This window comes from Papaver somniferum, chromosome 3 (assembly GCF_003573695.1).
Source record: "Papaver somniferum cultivar HN1 chromosome 3, ASM357369v1, whole genome shotgun sequence".
Taxonomy (NCBI): Eukaryota; Viridiplantae; Streptophyta; class Magnoliopsida; order Ranunculales; family Papaveraceae; genus Papaver; species Papaver somniferum.
Window position 1 is genome coordinate 46,403,025 of NC_039360.1, and position 7,779 is coordinate 46,410,803.

At 36.3% G+C, this 7,779-nt stretch overlaps 1 long non-coding RNA gene across 1 annotated transcript; it reads left to right on the plus strand.

The window, feature by feature from the left end:
- The first annotated feature begins 4,418 nt into the window (after positions 1–4,418).
- On the plus strand, positions 4,419–5,447 carry LOC113356061. The gene is made up of 2 exons (XR_003362787.1): positions 4,419–4,626; positions 4,904–5,447. It is a non-coding gene; the product is annotated as an uncharacterized LOC113356061 (long non-coding RNA).
- Positions 5,448–7,779: the final 2,332 nt, after the last annotated feature.

The window sequence follows — 7,779 nt, forward strand, 5'->3', positions numbered from 1 at the left end:
CTTTCCTAAACGATATTTATATGAACTTCAATACGTCAAAATTACAGGTAGTAATAATATCAAACTTAAGGTTTGCAGGAGATTGATGATCCGTAGATATGGTTACTGTTTCCGTTTAGAACCCACTTGACATCATTGTTTAGTAGTAGTTGTTTAGTAGTAGATAGATGACTTTGTTGAAGCTTGATTACTGATTTTTGTTTTTGGTCAGCCACTAGAACTCTAGAAGGAATACGCACCTCAGATACCACACGTGGATCTCTTCTCTTTGTAGACATATACGTCTGCTTGGCAGCTGAGATTAGTCATTGATGTGCCTTGCTTTTATGTAGAAGTGATATGTATGTTCAATATATTTATCCTACTTTCTCATTCCCATCTTTATTGATATTTTGTAGCCAATCAAGGAGGCTGATCTTGGTAATTAACATTCCCGCGATGGCATTCTATTACATGGATTCCCAATTTGTTTGTATTGGTATCAATTGAATGTTGGCAACGATGGTTCTGCGAATGCGAGGGACCATTCTCCCAAGGCATAAGTGGAGTGTGATGGTAAGAACTAAAAACATCCCATTAATGAATTTTCAACTTGATTATCTATTCTTTTTAGGTATTGTATGTATGCTTTGTTTTCGATGTTCATTGTAAATTTTAGATAATGTCTATTTCATCTTTGTAACTTCTCCATGTAATGTGTAAAGGAAAATTATACTTTGGCTAAACTTTGATTTGGATATTTACACGGTTTACTATCTTTCCTATGAAAATCTTAATATTTTATTCTGGTCGGGTGACACCACACAACTCAGAGGCTTTACTGAGAATGAATTCGCAACATATATTCCGAGTAGGTAAATCAGATAAATGAGAGTTCTATGTTGCTGGATTGTGGCTTCATAAGTATCATCCTAAAGCTTTGGTCATTCATCTTAAAGCTATGTCAGATTTTGGTTACTCGAAAGGTTTAGTTGAATTATATTTTTTCTGTTTTGCATCAAGGTATCACAATCCCAAAATTTTAAGAGATGCAAACTTAGTGTACCCGTTGAGTTGAGGACCGTAATGGTCGTGGATGGTGGTGGTGTTAGAAGCATAAGAGGTGGAAAAGAGCATTTAAGAGGTATTATGTCAGGGAATATTCGTCATCTGGGGATGAAGAAAGTGACAACTGTGTTTGAATTTGAGGGAGCACAAAAGAACATAATTTTTGGCTTTAGATTAGGGTACGTACATTTTTTATATCCAGATTGCGAGGGAACCTCAATGGATCCCATATACTCTTGCGAAAACAAATAAAAATGGAACACGTTTTCTTACACTCTTGAGGCGAGTTTTCACTTAGCCTGGCCTCCGTTGCAAGTGGAAGTAACTGAAGTTGAGCACATAACAGAATAAGGCTAGGTTTAGAAATTTAGAGAACACCGGTACAACACAACAAATAAGAAAAGTTGAAAGAAATCCCACTATTTTCCTTGCTTAATTGGATACGTCTGGCCAGTTTGTCAATTTGAGACTGCATTTTTAATGATTAGATAACGTTTGGCTTGATGTGCATATCATGCTGTAAATTCACATTCTCTTGCTGTTGGTGGGCACTAGGGAGATCAGAAGGAATACCACTATTTGAGCTTATTTTGATATGAAGTGCAGGATAGGGACCTAGGATCAGTTTATTCAAACACCACTTAAGTTTGTAGAAACATGACGATCCAAGTATGTAACTATCGATGGCTGCTTGCATTGGAAAGTTTGTGAATGCCATTCTCTGTAATTTGGACAGTTAAGAATATGCCTTGGGTCCCTAACATTGATTTCGCACTTAGTTTCCTAGCTTAAAGGAATTCATTCATAAGTCAAAAGAAAGAAACATTTGCTAATCATGGGTATTTCCTGATGATTACCTTTGACAACGCGAGATGTAAACAGATCCTAACGTAGAAGAAGCCAAGAAGGAAACAAACACTAACATATAAGTTATACTAAGTAACCCTGGGAATTTCCTAATTGGAGTCTGATAGGAAATACTTTCCTAATTAGAATTTGATTGTTCAAAGTTAAATGGCAACGTTGTGTCCTTAATCCTAAAAATAAAAATATAGACTAAATTGTTTAGTTTGACTTTACCTTAACATAGCCACCCCATCCTAAAAAATAAGCATAAGAGGTTGAGCCCCGGCCGTAGGCGGGAGTGATACCTTGTATATCTATATTATAAAAAGAAGTGGTGTGTGTAGCCTTACAAATCCGACTGTCGATTTCTTCATCCCACGATGGAGATTGATCGGTTATATGTCTTATATAGACGTCTGTCCGATCCCTTGGCTTCCTAATAAAAATATGATTCTAAAGATTATTTAACGGCGTCGGATCCTTGGATTTCTTAATTTGACTGTAGCGTCGGATTTCCTAATTTGACTAAGTTTCCGTTAATATAGGCTAACACTAAGTAGATGTATTTATAGAACAAAAGAGCGTCATTCTTTAACGGTTTCACCAACAGATGGTCTTCTATCTGTAGTTCTTCCCCTCCATTAACGACTTCTAAATGTTAACTTCGTCTCTCTATATCATAATAATACTGAGTTATTAATACTAAGTTATTATTATGGATGATTTAAAGGATGGATACGGTGAAATAAAAGAAAACAGAGCTGATGATTTTAAAAAAAAAAATTGGTCTAAAGAGGAAAGGAGAAGAAACAAAACCTAATAGAGGAAGAGGAGTGAATTGGGTAAGAGGTTTTATGTTTAATGCAACCAAATATCTCCTTACTAATACATCTTCACGGAAAACATATGGCTAAGGGTCTGTTTGGCTTATGTTTGGTGGATGACCCTCCATGAAGATTATTCGTATACACCAGATATACTCTGGTCCATCGAACGTTCAATCATCCAATAAGCATAATGATTTGTACCATAACTTTCTCAAGAAAATTTAAGTTAGCCTCAAATAATCTAAAAACTGTTTTTAAAAAACAAATGAAACAAAAAACATGGTAAAGATTTATGTGCGAGATTTAAGTGTCACAACCCCGACCAACAAAACATTAGGGAATGTTTAAGGGACACGGTCGGTGCTGTAAGCCCCGGCTAATTTGACCTGACCAACAAAATACTATAGTATTCTCAAGGGATCACGGCCCCGGCTAATTTGACCCGATCAACAAAATACTATGGTATCCTCAAGGGACCACGGCCGGGGCTGTAAGCCCCGGCTAATTTGACACAACCACAAATACAAGGGACGCAAGTCCGAACTGACTTATAAGCTCGATGTTTGACCGTTATAATCTAATTAGTTTTGCGAATGACTAAAAAAGATTTTGGTAGAATACGGACCAGCCGATCAAACAATAAAACGAAAACGAAAAAGGTTGAGCCTCGGCCGTAGACCGAGGTGATACCTAATACTATAATAAAGAAAAGGGTGAGTATTCAACCGTCATAAAATTTTGGTGAAGCCTTTCGTAACATTACAAAAAAATACCCCATCAATCTTCAAAATACCACGCTTATCCTCTGTGTTTTCGTTCATTTCTTTTCTCTGTTTGCCCGACAGTTAGGGCTGAACATGGTTTCAGTTTTCCGCTGGAACCGGACCAAACCATACCAATTAGGAAGAAACCAAACCGAACCATTTACTAATGGATTGGTTACGATGTAGAAAGTGGAAAACCGATAGTGTTGGTTTTGGTTTGGTTTGAACTCTAAAATCGAACCAAAAATCATTGGAAAACCGATTAATTTTTAAACTTATTAGATTAGAGGATAATTAGAAACCCTAAATCTAATATTTCATTATGATACTCTCCCTCTTTCTCTTTCTCTTTTTCTTTCTCCTTCTCTCAGTCGCCTCCCTTCTCCACCCCCAACTACAGCCGCTGCTACTCGACTTTTTTCTTCCCGTCTTCCTTCTTTTTATTTGTCAATAACTAAATTAAGATATATTATATATCTTCTTTTGATCTCTAGAATTAGAGTAATCTTTAACTATTCTTGATATTTTTTGTTTTTTTTTGTCTGTAAATTTGTGTAAACCAATACTATCGGCAACTACGATTTTTTTATCTGTAAATTTGTGTTTTTTTATTTTTGGTTTAACATAATTATTGGTTAACCAAAACCATTGGGACAAACCGAAACCATTTGGAAACCGAACCAATAATTAATGGATTGGTTTGGTTTAAATTTTTAGAAACCAATAGTATTGGTTTCGGTTTTGGTTTGGCTAAAAATCGAACCAAAATCGACCATGAACAGCCCTACCGACAGTTTAGAGCCAATTCTCATTCAAACCACCCTTTTGACCCCCTCCACCTCCTTCGTCACCACCACCCTCCTCCACTTCTTTCTGTTACCACCACCATCACCACCACCACCCTCCTCCAAAACCAATTCCCATTCTTCGTTTTTCTTCACTAATCACTCCCCGAAACAACAGCAAAGCAAAACAAATAATCGGGGGGTTTTTAATTTTCAATTTTCCCATTTTCCTCCCTCTCTCTCGAATTGGGGAATCTTGGTTCATCCGCCGAAACGGTGGAATCAGATGGATGAAGAAGACAACTCGGCGACACTTCGATGACACCTCTCAACAAATCAATGACTAGATGAGAAAAGGTACAGGTTAGTTTAAATTTACTTTACGAAAAGAGTTTGTGAATGGTTTGGTTTTCATTCATCTGTCCATTAGTAAGGACAATTAGTAAGCTAGATTAAAGCATTAGTTAGACTGTCGACTAAGAGAGTTTTCATAATTTGTGAATTTTAAGGTGTTTGTTTATTTTCCTAAGAGAAGAAACATCTTTGAAGTTCAATTTCAATTTCTCATATAAAGGTATATAGTTGTGCTTTTGTAGTACTTCTAGAATACTTACATTTTGCCTCTTTGTAGCAGTGGACAACAATGAAGTATTCATTCCCAGTCTTTGTTGTAGAGTAGCAGAGCAAGCTGGAGTTCGATGAGTTGATATAAACATCAACTGAACACAATGGAATACCATATGAGGTTAATATTTTTTTTTCTCTTTTTTGCTCTATTATACATGTATGTTCGATATTTCGGAGGGTGATTGTGTGATGTTTTAGGTCCCCAAGAAATTGACCATATGAGATGATCACGTCATGTTGTCATGTTTGCTTTTGTACGGATTTAGCTACCGGTTTGTTTTAGAAAATTGGTTGATGCTTGGTGAGTTACACTGCCCTTACATTTTTCATCTTTAAGCAAAAATGGAATACTAGATCACAGAGTGTCCATCCAAGTATGAGGAGAGCTAATATCGGATTCTAGGGAAGTTTTTGAAAGTATCTTAGGATATATTGTTCTTTTTATTTTCGCTAAACAAGATATGTCACAAGGAAAGCTGCGGACATTATGTCCAGTTACATTGTAACACCCATCTTGCTTTTTTTTTAAAGAAAAAAAATCATAAACTCGAGTTTATCCAAGCCAAATTTGATTATACATAAGTATTATCCTCCAACACAGTAGTGAGAAAAGGAAGAGGAGTATCACACTGTAAGTATGACCGATGACTTGAGATTGCTGCTTTAGCCTTTTCAGTTGTTTATCGATGTAACCAAGTTGATCAGTGTTCGACACTGATGATGCAATCAAATATCCTCATATTTATTAGCTTTCTAGCATTGTGTTTCTTTTCTAACATTAATTAGAGGTTATTTTGACCGAGTATCCGCGAAAGAAATACTTGAGAATCCTGAATTGTCGTCGCTCAAGGATAGGATCTAAAGCTTTGCAAATCCTTGGATTTTTTTCTTTTATAAAGTCTAACACCATGTTTGTTTACTCCTGACTCATCTGAGTCGTCTGGATCTGATTCATCTGGATCTGAGTCGATATGTTTGTTTTGAGTCAGATCTGACTCATCTGACTCAGAAATAAGTGAGTCAGTGGTTTGGTCCCATGAGTCAGGGGTATTTTGTTACCTGACTCAAATGAGTCCGAGTCAGGGGTTATGTCTGAGTCAGAGGTCGAGTCAGATCTGACTCAAAATGGAAAACAAACGGTCTGACTGCTGACTCGGTCCGAGTCAGGGGTTGACTCAGATTCAGACGCCGAGTCAGCTGCAAACAAACAAGTTCTAAAACTTTCCCCCACTGTTGAGCTCGAAAAGCCGATGCAGGTAGCGCAAGTAGCAATTGGGATTGTCTTTTTCTGTAATTCTTCAAATTTTTTTGGTTTGAGCTCCCTCAAATAGTATTCGGATTTGCTAGAAACGGAAAGGTCAGCGAATCTCAGTTAGCAAGTTTAAATTTCTGTATTATACAGTATTCCAATTGTCATCCTGGACTTGGAAGTTAGGAATAAAAAGTAAAGTTTCTTTGACGAATTTATGAGTCCTAAACATAGCTGTTTGAGGGTATTCTACATAAAAGGTATAAAAAATTCAAGGATTTGGCAGTGACGGCTGTGCTTGATATTGCTGCTGATGCAATACGTGATGGTGGCTATGTAAAGGCTGAACTGAAACAGTCATCTTTTGGAAGAGTCGGTTTATGTTCTGACAGACTGTTGGAAGATATTGAATGCTAGCTCATGCAAAACATGTTTGGAGGAAGCATTAACATTAATGGTTGGATGTTTGCCGTGGTTAGATGGACTACCGCGCAAGACATGATGATTCATGAAGTAGTCAGACACATATATTTCCTTAATAAGGAAAAAATATCTAAAAGCTTGAAAGGTACTACGTAAGCAATCTATGTATCTGTATTGTATTTGTTAAGGAGATGTGATGTCATAAAACCAAATTGAACTCCTGACATGGTGTTGGAACAATTGCTGAATTATGTCTGCAAAACAATCACAAAAAACAAACAAAACATTGTTATGGCTGAGTCGAGGACTGGGTCGCTTTATTTAAGACGTTTCGCGGCTCTGCCCAAGATTGTGCAAGCAGTTCTTCAATGGCGCATCGTCCCCAGGATAAAACAGCCGAGATCAATCTCTTACACAATCACTCTTGCACGGTGAGAGGATGTGAAACTTCTACACTTCACTCTTGCTCAGAAATTCATTTAAAAAAATAAGAGATGTTCACACACTTATTTTTATTTCTCTAAAATTCATTTCTTTTGTAAACTCAAGTCAAAAAAAAAGGAACAACTCTGTCACTAAAAAAAAGATTTCAACAACTCTCCAAGTTCTTTTTTTAACACCAAAACATAAAAGAAAAATCTCTCTTATTATTTTCCCAACCAAAAATCTGATTTATAGTCAAGAGTTTCAAAACAATTAAATGTTCATGAAAATGTTATTATGGTAGAGTTAACACCATTAAAAACCACAAAATGAAACTCTCAAAGTTATAATGGCGTAGTTAACACCATTAAAACTAAAAATATGAAACGGTCAAATTAATTGAAACAAAAATCAATTTCTTTCAATAAAGGCTATAAAAAACATATTGATTGGGAATAAATTTATGTTTTGAAAATATATTCCCAACAATCCCTCACTTATATTTTTAAAACATTGAGCAAGAACGTACAGAGTTGTGCATAAGCAAAGGTGTCTCGCGACTTGAACCTTTACGTAGTGTTAATAGGCTCTCTTAAAATCTGACCATAGAGTGAACATAAGTCTTGAACTCTAGGAGATAAAAAGATTACTCAACACACACGACTACACTAGTGTAAAGTCTAAAGCCAGCACATTGCGGCCTGCGCTTGTATCCCAGTTTAATGAATGATCTAGAGAACTGCCCATATTCTCATAGAAAGCGACCACACTTTCACATTCATATAGGT